Source organism: Cydia strobilella, chromosome 10, assembly GCF_947568885.1.
Source record: "Cydia strobilella chromosome 10, ilCydStro3.1, whole genome shotgun sequence".
Taxonomy (NCBI): Eukaryota; Metazoa; Arthropoda; class Insecta; order Lepidoptera; family Tortricidae; genus Cydia; species Cydia strobilella.
The window spans coordinates 16,676,169-16,692,531 of NC_086050.1; the positions used below are offsets into that span (position 1 = coordinate 16,676,169).

Genomic DNA, 16,363 nt, shown 5'->3' on the forward strand with positions numbered 1-16,363 from the left:
GCGAATTTCGGTTTTCGCAGTAGCCCCGCTGAACCTATTAACCGTTAGCGAGCTCTCAAACTTGAACTAACAAACGCGCGCTATTGCTAGCTCATTATTAGTTAATAGATTCCAAAAAATCGACGATGTCACAACTTTCAAATCGGACTTCACGGGTGTGAACGGGGATATATTTCCAAAACATTACAACCAGCATTAGTGGCATTACTTACCCGAAGACATGCTACTTGCGCATAGCGTGTTAACCTTAATCTTAAACTCACTGTGTTTGCATCGATTCCCGTTACTAATTGTTACCATAAAATGTTCACTTAGTCCAATAAAGTATGAGCGGCGCGTCGATCGCAAAGTGCAAAGCGTTGTTCGGCTGGACAATAGCAGACGAGGTACAGTCGGCGGTGTTAAATATCTAAGTTATTCTGAAGTCAATGCCAAACTTGGCTATACCAATCTGTAGGTTTTCGTCTTGTTTTAGCTTTATTGTTATTAAAGTTAGGGTATTCCACAACTTTTTATTAATGGTATCAGTTGATCAGGTTTGTTTTGAGGATCAAATGTCTGTATGGGTCGCATTGTCTTAAAGCAATACAAAAGCACAAATGATGGTCAAGGTCTGGCACCCGCATTACTGACGAAACGCTTCTAACAAATTGGCATTTACATCGTAACGTCAGCATGTAATGTCGCTATTGCTTAGAACTTAGAAGACGGCTTCTAAGTTCTAAGCAATAGCGACAAAATCGCAATTTCCTTGTTTTACACGGGTAAAACAAGTAAATTGCGATTTTGTCGTGAAATATTGCGTTTATGTATATTTCATATTTATTTATTGCAACCATGGTATTATAGGTATTACAAAGTCTGGGTAGTTTCACATGGAGTATTCTGCACATCGTTTTGAAGATCGATATGTCTGTTAAATTAAAAAAGTAAACTGCACAAAAAACTGTTACCCGACTGCGACTTAGCGGTATAATTTTGAAAGTCGATTTTGTATACAATTGTATGGAAAAAATTACGAGTGCCTAAATAGTTATGAGCGGTAGTGTACTTACCTACTTATAATACTTACAAAATTTCAATCTTCGCAGCAATTTTAATTTGAAAATTATCAATAGTGATATATATGTATATATCTAACTGAAGCATTTATGTACATACAAGATATATACAGTGGTACTACGTAAACGAAATTAATAACTAGCTTAAATCTAAAATAGGCCCTTGAGGCATTGTACCAAGGATGCTGGCGGCATTTCCCCGCTGTATCGCAATGCTGATACGTTGTGCGAGAACGCCGCCAGCTCTTCGGTCACCAGTTACGTCAACCAGACGCTAATATCTATATATCTAATATCGAACAAAAAATACCTCATATATGAAACAGACATGCATGATTTATTTCGATATCTACTACCAAAGTTTTTGATAAGCTCAGGTATTTTTGAAAGGAGACGTGAAGATAATAATTTCTTATTAACTACCGGTTTTGTACCATCCTCGTATCTTTTGACAAAAAAGAAAACTAGTTGGTAGCTTAAATGTGCATAACACTATAGAATAAAGATTAATACACAAGATAAGCTCTTAAACCGACCACATAACACCTAATTAGTGAGGAATTTGTTATTCAAATGCAGTTCCAGTCAAGGATTGTAATATTGTTTAAAAAAGTCTTAAACGGCCTGATAATGCTTTAGAAATATGACCTTGTGTAAAAGTAAATAAATAAAAAATAACGACTCAATAACTTGCTTTTTAATCACAGAAAAATGATATGAAGTAAAATTTTATTGTAATTTAAAACTAAATGGGAAACTGTTGTCGTTCACATGATAAATTGGGTGATAGATAGAAATGTCAATATATCGTTATGATGATAAATATTTAGTGAATAACTGAATATATTATTGGTTTTAACGATAGAAACTTCTCCTTATTAGCGAAAAATAATACTGATAAATAATAGTTTTTGTGCTGACTTATTTATATTCAAATTCCATCTTTGAAAAATGTTAATTATGTTTACCTATATATTAAATCTAAAGTAAAACCGCTTAAAACTACACAGTTCATTATCTTTCTTTGAAGTTCAAACCATTGTAAATTAACACTAAAGTTATTTCTTAATCTGTCAAATGGTTTGTAGGTGCTGGTACCTCATGTCTGGATTGAGAATTATTGTTCTGATAAAAATCACTTCGGAAAAAAAAACTCGTAAAAAAAACTCCTAAATAATCCTTTTACGCAATATTCCAAATAAAATCCAAAAATATTTACCTGTTAACAAAAACATTTTTTGGGATAGCCTCGGTAAAACAACTCATTTTGGTTGAATAGGCAAAATGACAATCTAACGACGGTATAATTCTAAAGCTAGAAACTTAGCGACAATTTCAACAATAATAAACAAAATAAATATCAATCCTCAACACAAGATCACTTGCGATCGCTCTCCAAACATACAGAAGTCCTGTAACAGTAAACTCGGCCACAGAGCTTCCAAAGAGCCATGAGTGTTGACAAAACACTAATGGCACTAGGCACTATTTGTGGCACTTGGCAGCTACTTGCCGATCGTCACTGCACTTGTGGAAGTGTTATTGCAATCGGTTTTAGAGTGCCGTACAGTCAAACGCTCAGACCAGACCAGTAGGTGTTTGCTATTTGATCTAATTCAGTTAATTCTTTAAGGGTTCCGGAGTCAACTTATGCCTATACTGGCCGTCTGTCTACCCGCGGCTTTGCCCCGTGACCGTTTTTCCTAGAAAGTTATAATTTGGCATGGATAAGTAATCAATCATGCCGTCAAAGTTATGAAATATAAACATTGTATGTCGTTAGATAGGTACGAATAGGCGTAAATAACCATTTTTGATAAGGTAAATATTTTCTGAAATAATCGCTCCGAAAGAAAAAGATATGTGTGGGGTGGGATTTTGTATAGGAGATACCCTATTTTTTTTTTGCTGTTTTTTTTGTACCGTTCTCTCGCCATGCATGATTTAATTATCCATAGTACTGGTACTACGTATCATTAAACAATAAACTAATTCTTATTCTTATTCCTGCCAAATTGCAACTTTATAGCAATTAATTATTAGCTTTATTTTAACGATCACGGAGCAAAGCGAGCAAAGTCGCGGACGGACAGACAGACGGACATGCCGAAAGTTGACTACGGAACCCTAAAAATGACACAGAGACATACGGATAATAGCTGAGAACAATATGTAAAGAGAAAAGTGCATTCGCCTATCAGTTTTGAAGAGGTTCCCTCAGCCTCACATGTTTGCGACGTGACTCCAATGTAAAACAATACTTTGTGTTGGCACCCCAATTTTAAAATAGATCTACATCCAAGTGTTTTCAAGTTGTTTAGACTTACAAGGTTTTCCAAAAATACGACAAATTTTTTTAGGAATATATTTTGACTTACAATTAGACGTCCTATACAAAATGTAATTTAAAATTAAAACACCGATCATTTAAAATAAACTAAATCAAAACGTATTATCTTCAAAATGTCCTCCTTTACCTTTTACATAATTACAAAACAATATATTGGAGTTAACATTTTTCTCAACGTATTTTTGAGTCATTCTGTATATTGATACCTATTTCATTTTAAAACTTTTGGTGTTTAGAAAGTCGGTACTGATATTTATGACATTTAAATTTATTGATTTCCGCGTCAGAAAGATTTTAGCAACGTTGTATTGTATCGTACCTCCACTTGAGGTACTATCGGCCAAAGCCAGAGTCGACCACCTTAAAGGCGCATTTTGTTTGAAGCGGGAACATCTGCCCGAGGCTCGTCAGCTTTTGTCCACCAATGAAATTTGGGGGCGGACCACTAGAATTTCTTTTGAAGTTTTTTGTGATTTTCTGTCAGAATGTAAACAGTGGTCCAATAAGAATAACAGCAAAATGTTATAAATATATTAATACGTATTACAAATGCGTATTACAAATTGAATAAAATGATAGTGTGTCTAATCTTTCAAACGTTTTAAACGTATTTTTGTAAATGTTTAAATATGAAAATAATTGATAGTTTAAAAGCACTCGGAGAATACGGCCACGGCATTTTTAACCAAAATTAGGAGGGTTTGATGAAAATGCAAAAATGTTATAGAAACACCAACTTTTATTAAGTTTGCGAAATGGGGAAACAAGCATTGCTTTATAGAATCAACTAACAACAACGCCAGTAGTGCTTACATATTCGATGAAAACGAACTGGAAGATTTGGTTCAGACAAAAATTAACAATCTCGACGGCTTTACCCATCTGGCTTTCGATCCTTTGAGCCGCGATGGGTTTTATTTTTCTTTATATCATGATATCTTACGGTGGCCCTGGAAAGGATTGTTACATCATTTTAATATGCCACCATACCTCAATATAAAATTAAATAAATAAATAGATTGTGTCACGGATTACTATCCGTATTACATATTTGAATATTATTGGAATATTCAATTTCGACGTTTCAAGTTCTCTATAGCACTCATGATAATTGTAGGTAATTACTTACCAAATTTTACAAACATCTATAAAACATGAAATAAAACATTTCATTAAAAATTCAATTGTTAGGGTTCCTTACCCAAACAGTAATAAAAAACGGGATCCTATTACTAAGACTCCGCTGTCCGTCCGTCTGTCTGTCCGTCTATCACCAGGCTGTATCTCATGAACCGTGATAGCTAGACAGTTGTAATTTTCACAGATGATGTATTTCTGTTGCCGCTATAACAACAAATCCTAAAAACAGAATAAAATAAATATTTAAGTGGGGCTCCCATACAACAAACGTTGTAAATTTAAATCTAAAGAACTCTGGTGTGTATTTGCCTTTTGTCGAGCCACCTTTTTATCTTACTGACTGGTTAGGTTGAAAATTTCAAAAAAAAATAATGGAGCAACAACAATGGAGGAACAAGTTCAACAAAGAATTAGAAATAATACTACTATAGAACTGTTTTATTATTTAATTGTGGTCCCATAGTAAATTAAAAAGGAGCGCTGTGCCTCCGCTCCTGCAGAGGAGCCGGTGGCCACCATATAACAGCCGCCACAAGGTCAGGTGGTGGTGTTGGCGGCAGTGTAGGTGACCTCGGCGGCGAGTCCAGTTCGCTCGCCGACGAAGTCGACGCCTCCGGTGTCGGCGGTGGTGTTACACCGTCCGGCGATGACGGTGGTGGCGTATTAATTCCGCTGCAAACAGAATAAACAGTTTATTACTTATTTTAAACTTTATTGCACAATGCACACAAAAAGAGTTCAAAAGGCATGCCTTAACGTATTCTCTCCCAGTCAACCATTACGCCAAACAGAAATGTGTAAGCGCTGGGGAGCGCTCAGAAATAGAGACCAAAAATATAACCGATCTAGAATAAAATTAGAACAGATTTGACAGTGGCAGTTAGTTGTTATCTTAATTTTGATCTTCCAATATCACGTCATTAATTAGAACTAAATCACTATGTCTAAATCCTAATATGTGCAAATGATAAGGTATTAATACTACGTATATCGATACCCTAGTGGTCAATTGTGACTTATTTTGTAGAAAAATAAATATCTTTGCACCAGTGAGCATACTATAGTGTAATCACCATTTCACTGAAATCTTAACTTTTTTCGGAACTTCCGCACAGTCATATGGGCACTAGGGTATCAATATCCAAAATTGGTGATTTAACTTTATTTTTAAATACAATATTATTCCATGAGTACTTACTTTCTTTCCATTTTAGAACACAAACACAAGTCTCCTGTTTCACGTAAGATCTCACAAGACCAAATGACGTCGAGACGATGTTAAAATATTTTGGATTGTTCGAAGTGTTAATAAATTTAAGTTTTAGCCACTTTAGTTCCGGCACTCTCAAGTTCAGTCGATAACAGCTAACAAATCAATTCCCTCTGCAACATAAGAGTGAAATGTTTACCACAATTCTCTTTTGCATAACAATAACGCGCTTTTCTGTAATAGCTATTTTTTCTTGTAGTCTAGGGACTCTGACTTATGTTATATGTTAGTATGACATGCCATGATTACAATTTTCTCCTTTTTCGGGCAGTCGTGTAAAAGATGTCAATTTTCTTTTACATTTATATGTGAGTAATAACATCGAAACTACAATAAAAACCGACGATGGGTTCCATAACATTACGCAAAAAACGGCAAAAAAATCACGTTTTTAGGGTTCCGTACCCAAAGGGTAAAAACGGGACCCTATTACTAATACTCCGCTGTCTTGTGAATTTGTGATATTTCATGGTAAGTAAATTATTCGACACGTGATGCTGATGGTAGTCGATAATGTTAACTATAAAGACTACTTAATATTTATCACTTATTTATTGTAGATGACTCTGAAACACGAAGCAATGGCTATAAAAAATATTATGATCACGGCGCGAGGACCTTTTTTTGTTTGCGAAAGTGGACTGAAGGACTCTAGCAGGAAGGAGATAACGCATCGTGTATTATCCACACGCCATAAATTCTTGCGACCCACCTGGCTCGACTTAAAAGACTTCTCGTCGGAAAATATGGCATGTGAAAAATCAAAATCCCTCATATCTCGAGCGAAATTGAGGCGCGCTGCTTTTTGAACATCTGTCAAAACAATTTTTTTTGCCGGCTTTCGGTGGTGGATGCCGACCCTATGAAGAGCGTTTCGCACGGTTTGCGGAGAACAATCAAATGCCGCCGCAAAGTGCCGAATAGGCGTAAATGGATGCTCTTCATAGGTGGTGATCAGTTGGTCCAAACGCTGGCCAGCAATAATGCGTTGCGGTTGGGGACGGGGTTGATTTTCTAAACTTGCTTCTCCGTCGTAGCGTTTAATCCAGCGGCGTGCTGAATTTCTCTAAAAAAAAGAAATGTAATGATCAAAATATGTTGCTTGCAACCCTCCTTTGCGTATTGAACTAATATCTACTACATGTTTAAACACTCCATGTAAACAGCTAAAATGTTTTCTGCTACAAGGTGATAAAGCGTATATGTAAATAACACAATTCTACTCTATAAGTCAACGAATAATATTATTTAAAATTTTAATAATTAAGTAGTTGAAGTATTGTGAGGTAATCGATCACATGTATACTGAAAACCAATTTTTAACTTAAAACAGCAGGATATATGAATAAAAAAACTAAATCTTAATAACCTAATAATACTATAAATACTTTTTATTTATCTTTGCACAGCGTAGTTAGTTGTATAAATAAAAAAATATTCACTTACCGTAATTTGTAATTCTTCCGAGATTTGACTAATATTATATCCTTCTTCTCTTAAAGAAATTATACGGTTTCGCACATACGTTGACAAATTGCCGTGATTCATAATTGCGACGGTTAAGACACGTGGTGCGTTTTAGATGCGCAAGATGCAACTGACTAGACTAGACAAAACACGTGCAAGCTACGTAAAGATTGTGAACAATGACAGCTACTTTACAAAAAAAAGGATCTTTGTTTCTCATTGGTCAACAAATTAGGGGCGGGTCAAGTCAAAAATCAACGTTTGCAAGCGATACTGTTTTGAAAGTGGTCGACTCTGGCTTTGGCCGATAGTACCTATACAACGGGCACTGTGTTTCTGTATAAAAGGTAAATGATAACATTTTGAAGATAATACGTTATGATTTAGTTACTTTAAATGATTACAAATTTAAGTGAGTTGCTATATTTTCTGAATTATTCTCTTGTATTGAGGTGTGAAATAAAGATAATTAGTTACTGTACTTTATTAAACGTTACGAAAATAAAAATTAAATGAACCAGTTTTAATTTATATTAATATCCGATAAGTTTCTTTCGAGAAGTTTATCTGAATATTCACAAAATTTGCAGATTAAACATGATAATTGATAAACATTGTATAATCCTTAGCTAAGATCTAGTCCTGATTATTAATCCACCCAAATGATTTAGCAAAACTTTAAACAAACTGACCAGCTGCAAAGCCTAAAAGTTTATCAAAAACCCATTTAAATTAATTAATCTAAGAATAATCCGAATCGCACTAAAGCCATTTAAATCGACAAATAGGCATTGAAGATAAATTCATTAAAGTTTGGAGAGCAATAAACTGACGGTGCCTGTTCAAATCATTCATTACGGAGCAATTATAGAACTCACGGACCGATGAAATTGTGGCGTCCCCACTAGCTGCCACTGTCGACGTAATCTAACAGATGGCGTTAGGGAGCTAGAACGCAATTAGCTAGAAACCTACATCGCGCTTACGAAGTTTCAAATGTCACTAACTATATATACTCCTTCTGACTAACTCTCAGTGGACTTCGGTCCCCAGGCATAACACCCGCCTGGAGAGAGTACTCTCTAGTGGCCCTCTCTCTACACCTACCACAAAATCAATGTGGCTACCACCAGTTTGGCACTGACATAAACGCTATCGAGAACGTAACTTACTTTCTATGCATCTCGCTCGTACTCGCATTGAGAGCGATGCATATGTCACTCACCTTCCAACTCACTCAAACACTTACCGGTCGTGGATACCATAAAGCCTACCTAGCACGCTTCCACATCACTAACACATACCTGCCCATGCAATGATACGACACCACATACTATCGACAATATCGATCATCTACTCAAACACTGTCCCAAATATTCATACTTCCGCAGTGACCACGAGTTTCTCTGCGAACTGCATAAAATTGACCCGTACGATGTATCTAAAATAAGGGTGCGTTTCGACCAGAGATGTGCTATGCTATGTTTTCATTTTTGAAACGTAGCTGTAGCTGGAGCTGCGTTTCAAATGTATGAAAACATAGCATAGCACATACTGGTCGAAACGCACCCTAATAGAAAAAGAAACAACAAAAACATCGTACGAAAATTTTATCACAAAAATAATAAACACACTAAAAAACATAAACAGAACGTACGTATAAATATATATTCAGTAATCAATATTTATGTAAATGTAAAATAGAAACAGTAATAAGAGTTGTAGGCCGCCCGTACTGAAAGCGAGGACCTACAACTAAATATAGGATGAAAAAATAATAATGTAAGGGTCAAATTAAGCTAGAAAATTTTCCTGACAGAAAACATTTTGTGAATAGATAACATATTCGGTTTTAAATAAATAACTAAATAAATAACATTTTTTATTTTTTTATTTTTAATCATCTTTTGTATGGTATAAGGTAAAAACTAACTATATGACTATATGAGTTGAGTTATATGAGTCTTAAATTTGAAGGCAAAAGTATTTTCAAAGCTTTCTGCATAGTTATAACTAACGTGAATACGCTATAGTTTCGCAAGTAAAAAGGAAAATACGTATTTGAATCAAAATTATTTTAGAAGTCAAGTCTTGTTTCTGAATAAATAAATAAAAACCGGCCAAGTGCGAGTCGGACTCGCGCACGAAGGGTTCCGTACCATTACGGAAAAAAACAGCAAAAAAATCACGTTTGTTGTATGGGAGCCCCATTTAAATATTTATATTATTCTGTTTTTAGTATTTGTTGTTATAGCGGCAACAGAAATACATCATCTGTGAAAATTTCAACTGTCTAGCTATCACGGTTTATGAGATACAGCCTGGTGACAGACAGACGGACAGACGGACGGATAGACGGACAGCGGAATCTTAGTAATAGGGTCCCGTTTTTACCCTTTAGGTACGGAACCCTAAAAAACGAGTGTGAAAAAATAAAAACTTTTCATCTCATACATAAAAGCTCCACTCCGTCACTATTTTTTGGGACAAAAACAAGACAATAACAAAAACAAGACAATAACAAAAAAAATACCCTTTTATACGTATAGGTCCTAGAAGACCGATAAATTTGCTTATGCCATCCTAAAAGATTTATTTCCTTCAGAACATGTGTGCAAAGATAGGAAAGACTATTCCCTAATATTTTAGGCACAGACGGATCGTGAATTCAAATCAGTCCCAAACTGGATAAAGATGGATGTCGTCACACACGTATGTTCGACGGCTCTAAAGAAGATGAATTGGACACAGGCGATTTATATCAATCCATTCTAAATGATTCCTGACACATTCATCAACATTTCAACCTCGACTTAGACACCACTCCAGTGTAATATGGCCTTTACATTTGTAAGGACCACTATGAGTGTGGCAGATGGGTCAATATTTATTTTACTTGTTTTTTTTTCATTTGATTTGGATACAATTTGGCTGGTTTGAAGAGCTTGTCCACAACTAGTCTCGAAGAAATGTAAGTATAGTTGGTCAAACCAAATTGTCAGTAAATAAGAACAAAAAAAAACTATACTCATCCTTTTCTTTTGGGTGCTTAGTACTAGTGTAAGACAAAGATAATGATTCTCTCTATCTATGTTTGAAATGAGACAGTCCTTTGACAAACTATATTTTTGTTGAGTTATCTATGAGGATACCATACGTATACTGCGGGTATAATAATAAACTACATAATAAAAACCTCTTTATATATTCATCAAATTTTGAAAAAATCTGGCAAAAAAATTATGGAGTGCAGATGTTATAAAAGCTTAACAATACATATTTAGTAACGGCCAGAGGTCATGTTTCCGGGAAAAATCTTAACAGCGCGAAGTAGGATTTTTCACGCACAGTAAAGCGACATCTAACGGGTAATATGTTAACACTTAACTAGTATGTCATAGTTGGTCATAGTAAAATGGTCTACTTGTAAAACAGAAGTTGATAAGTTTGGCGAATAGCTTTGGCTATCCGTTCCCGTCTATCTAACTATTAGAAGTCTTATCTGAATACAAGTAATGGTAGCTTAAAATTGCTTGGACCCTGGGAACAATGGCTTATGAAATGTCAATCTGAATTGATGAACTTTGTAGTAAGGAAGATCAAGTATTATGATGGACGCTTTATTAATGAATGCATTTAATATAGAGCTTGGATATGGAGCTGATTATTTGAGACTATTACAACTGTTAGAAAAGTTTTTTATTTATTTACCCGATTGAGGAAGGAAAGAAGGTAATGTTTTTAAAGTAGGTATATGAATATAGGAGGAATTTCGTGGTTGGTCCCATAGTAAAAGTTGCTCAGTATAATCCCAAAACCTTCCTGGCAACGGGAATGCACTTATTTTCTAGCCACCCTGTACATACGGGGGCTGTCAGTCTTCTTTTTTATTTGTATGGTATTACAGCAAACCCTGGGAAAGATTCTCTAAACAAACCCGGCCGGTAAGAATTTTTTCCTCGTTTTCTCGAGCCTAGCCTCCGCTGGATCAGCGAGTGCAAAATGCTGTTTTGAGACGGGCAAAATGGATGCCGCGGCAGGGGGCAGCACTTTGCCAAATGCGCTTAGGATTCGGATTTGCCCGTATTGCTCGGATAAAGAGGCAGGATGTTACACGGAAATGTATTTTGCCCAAGGGCCTGACACTCTTTGATAGAGAAAGATAGTCTTATTGCGATTTCTATAAGAGGAAAGAGAAAATAGTGCCATGCTTTGTCCTTAACCACGACCGGGTGGCATCATAGGTAGGAGGCGATGGCGAAATACCGAAATTTATAAGAGTGAAAGAGAAATAATACTATGCTGCCCAAATTTTATATGAATATTCTCTCTTAACCCCGGTCGCTCGGTGGTGCGTCTATAACTAGTTCTATATACTATGTCTATGATTTTGCCAGTGTATCTTTAAATTTAAGCCAGTGGCTCCTCTAATTGTGCATTTTTTTTCGTCGTATCGTAATAAAGATTTCGTTCACCGGCAGACATGCATACCTACTGTTATGCAGACCGCATATTTTCGCTCTTAAGCCAAAATGGCAAAAGCGGAACCCTTACGAGTATAATTTTAACTAAATATAAATCTCCCGTGAGACTCATATTAAAATTATTATAAAATTAATGATTAATTATAATTATTAATGAATTAAAATAATTTTAATATCTTACGAGTATAGTTTCGTCATGTCCGTATGTCTCAGCAATTTTACTCAGAAACTGTAAGGTTATTTTAATGATATTTAGAACGTGGGTGTATTTTGTGACTTAGGTAAGTACAACCAAATCTAATTAATAAATTAATGATTGTTAATGTCACCAAAACACATTAGAAATATGCACTTTAAGTTTCACCTATTTTACGCAGTCTACACGTATAACTAACTGTAGAACAAGTTATTGTCCGTAGACGTGTAATGTTGTTATGTTTGATTCATATATCTGTTGAAAGCGTTGCATTGAACATACATATAACTTTCATTCATTTATTTCTCTGTGTTTACGCTACGCTTCGGTGTAATAGTCGGTAGCTTAAATCTTAAAGGATTCGGTAACTACTGCTAGTAAATAGTACATCGCTCTATGAGCCGGACAACGTAATACTCTTACGTGATTGATGGCAAGATCTTTCATATCAAATCTATGTTTTGATGAAATATGAACGGATATTTACCGTCTTTGATATTGGGGTATACAAAGTTTCGTAAAGGGCTTTGATTTGATTACTTATTAAAGTTTTGTTAAGGGAAAAGGAAAAGAAAGGAATTACATTTACCGAATGACGAAATATCTATTAGGTTGATGAATTTATGACATACCAACTAGGTTATAGTCAATATGAAAGCTAGGCTTATTAAAGACTTAAATATATAACTTATATGACTTATACCAATAAAATTCTATTCTATTCTATTCTATACTTTAATAGTGCACGAAACTACGTTTGTATCTGTAAACTGTTTTTTTAGCAACGTTTAAATTTTTAGGCGAAAAGTTAGCAAAATCTAGAAACAGAAATAATAATTCAGCCTATATAATGGCTGCTTGGCACAGGCCTCCTCTTATGCGCACGAGGGCTTATATTCCCCACGGTCGCCTAATGTGGGTTGAGAACTTGGGAACACACATCCATAAAATTTCTTCACAGATTTCCTCACGACTTTTTCCTTTACCGAAAAGCTAGTGGTAACTTAAATATCAAAGATATTCCGTAGGTATATAAATATTGGTACGAGCCAGGATTGGAACCCGCGACCTCCGGATGGAAAGTCGGACGTCAGATCCACTTGGCCACCACCGCTCTAAAATCTACATATGAGAGCACGAATGGCCCTATTCCACTTTAACGTTTGCGCCTTTCTAAGACATACAGCCGGTAGTAGTCGTGTGTGCAATTAAAAGGCTTATGTTACTCGTATTAAGAGTCCCCGGCAAGCACGGCCAAATTGCACCTTCCCATACAAACGTAGTTCCGCTCTCATTTTAAAACTACGTGTTGGATTGTAATGAAACATTGCACATACAATGACATGAGGTATATCTAGGTCTGAAACTAGTTTATATGTGAAGTTTTCAAGCAAAAGATACTTTTTCGATTACCATAAGGACGAAACTTGCTTCTGTCTTTATACGAATAACTGGTCAGAGCGTCCTTATGGCAAGTGACAATGTGGTACCTTTTACTTGAGAACTACACATATAGCTACAGTTTATAAAACAAACGAAATAGAGCAAAAACAAGTTTTGTATGAAAAACTTAAATTCGCTGTATTTTTTTAACTATGGTATCTGAAGCTACATAAACTAATTACAGACATATAGTATATACCTTATCCTATTGTAAGTATAAAGATTCAGAGCAATCTAGCTAGTTAAAATGAGAGCGGAACTATACGTTCGTATGGAGAACCGAGCTTGCCGGAGACCCTTAAGTAAATACCTAGTCGTGCTCATCTCATTTTGCCATAAGTTTAGTTTCATGACATGACTTGCAGCAAATCACAGCAATTTTAATCGACTTTATTACGGCCACTTTAGTAATCTACGATAGATAGTGGCTGGATTCAAATCCTGCTAAGGAAGGGTATTTATTTGAGTAAAATCATAGGACAGGTCTCAAAGAATCTTGAGGAAGGCGAAGCTTTAGCCGAAAAAACTGTAGTAAGTTATTGAAAATTAAAGGACATCTTTTTCAATATTACTACCGAAAAAAGTTTAAATTGCGCCCGGTTCATAAAAAATGATGACAAAACTTTTAATGTCTACTACAAATCCATTCTATGAATTAGTTATCTTAAAGACACAAATCTCGCACTAATTTATGCATAATACTTTAAAACGGTATATTCGATATTTTTCGATCTGTATCCAAAGTATCTTCAAACGCGGGGCTGAAACTAGTTTTAACAATTATTATTATTTATTATTCAGAGCCCACTGTGTCCCACTGCTGGGCAAAGGCCTCCCCCCTCTTTTTCCACTCGTCTCTGTTTAATGCTATATCCGGCCAGCCTGTCAAGAAGGAGTCCAAGTTATCCCGCCATCGCCGACGAGGTCTGCCTTAACAATATCGGTAATTAATTTACATCATCCTTGGTACAATGCCTCAAGGGCCTATTTTAGATTTAAGCTAGTTATTAATTTCGTTTACGTAGTACCACTGTATATATCTTGTATGTAAATAAATGTTTTTGCCTATTAAAAAAAAAAAATACACCATACTTTTGTTATTAAATGCCTTCATGTCACCTCACATACAACTCCTACAAGTCGTCTTTATGTGCATATGGTTTTTTGATTATATTTCTCTCCCATCTTCAATTTTATAGTAATGGTTATTTATATAACATTATTTGATATAATGTGTGTGCTGAAGTCACCTATAAGTGGCTAAGCTTCTGTCCATGTTCTGTATTTCTTTATGTAAGTATAGAAATATGTAATATCCGTTGGTCATCCTTAAATAAATTAAATATCGACTAAGCTCGTCGTATGTCTAGTAACACCACAACCCCACATCCCACAAGCTTAAATCACTCCGCAAAGAGTAACCAGTAAACCTGAAATATTTGGCGAGGCTCAGGTAAGTGGAGTTACGTGTTACGGGCACGCTTTATGGGGTCTGTCTTAATCGTAACAAGTGAAAAAGTTAGTGGGCTATTAACATAGCTCTTGTCGAAGGAACGAAGGAAAAGTGCAGGAACCGTTCACACGCCGAAAGTAATGTAAGCGCAAGAAATTTCGGTAGGCATAGATATTTTTGAAGTATTCTTTGTGTTAAGTACAATTTTTATCAACAGGAACTATACAGCGCCAGATATAGAAATAGATCATGCTAAGTTCCGTTTCGTTATTATATCGTGTTGATTTAAAATGAAAACGTAACGTCGATTTTATGGAAGCGGCTTGTTAGCAACGGGCTCGTGTGACTCTTAATTGGTGTACTTTCTTACTCTGTTATTAGTTAAGTAAGATTAAACTTACTTAGCTTTATTTTTTTTACATTACCGATTTTTTTTCATGTTTAAACCTACAACGTATGAACGTAAATATTAATTACGGGGCAACCCAGAAAGTGGAAAAAAATGGCGTTTATTTATATGTAGCGATTATTTTTTGTATCTAAGTTGTTACCACATTACTTAAAATTAAAAGTTAATCAATTTAACCATAACATTAACCAGTAACCCTAGTTAAATGTCATTCGATGTCGTGACGTGAGTACGCGTTTGCTATGTCTCTTTTTGTATGGGATGTGTTTCTAAACCGCCCCGCTTGGCGCGCTGTTCAAAATCCCATACAAAATAAGACTTGACGCAAACGCGTACGTCCGTCACGCTAATGAATGAAAACATTAGGGGTTGCAGAAATATGACGTGTAAAAAATTGTATTCTTTTACCAATAAAAATCGGAATCTGAATCTAGTTCTGAAGAAACTAAACGTGAAAAAATATCTTGTAGCATTATAAAACAGTTACCACATTTATTGCCCCCGACGCACATGCGCGTTCACCGTCATACAAGTTTGTTCGTAGGCCACGCCCCCTGGCAGTGAATGCGTTAAAACACTGTGTCATTCAAACCACCGTACTATAATTTTACTCCAATTATATGCACGAATTCGCTAAACGAAGACAACACTTAATTTCTGCAAAACCCTAGCAAGCTATTGAATTACCGATTAATCCTTACCTTCCACCATAAATGTAATACAAGATCATCTTCACCATAAAATCCGCTCGAACATTGTTCACGAAATTGCTCGCTAAGTAAATAAGTAATTCAACAAATCAGATTTTAAGTGGCGAGCCACGTAATCTCTGCTTCGATCAAATTAACTTACGCTCCCTGGTTTATTATTTAAGCATAATGAGTAGTAATAACTAACTAGGAAGCGTATAGTCAGCAGGGAGATTGAACGGCGAAGGATATGCGATTTCCAAAATGGCGTCGACTCGACGGGTGATCGTCTAATTAGATTGGAGACTGTTAATAAGTTTGTTTTGAGATAGACGCTTGTACTGTATTTTTCGCTGGTTAATATTTAAAAAAAAAACCTATAAAATAAGACCTCGGCGAAT

The 16,363-nt window shown here is 35.5% G+C and overlaps 1 long non-coding RNA gene across 1 annotated transcript in view; it reads right to left on the bottom strand.

The window, feature by feature from the left end:
• The window catches only part of LOC134744735 (uncharacterized), a 581,044-nt gene that overhangs the window by 428,508 nt on the left and 136,173 nt on the right, over positions 1 to 16,363 (bottom strand). The gene's annotated exons all lie outside the window — the stretch shown is intronic.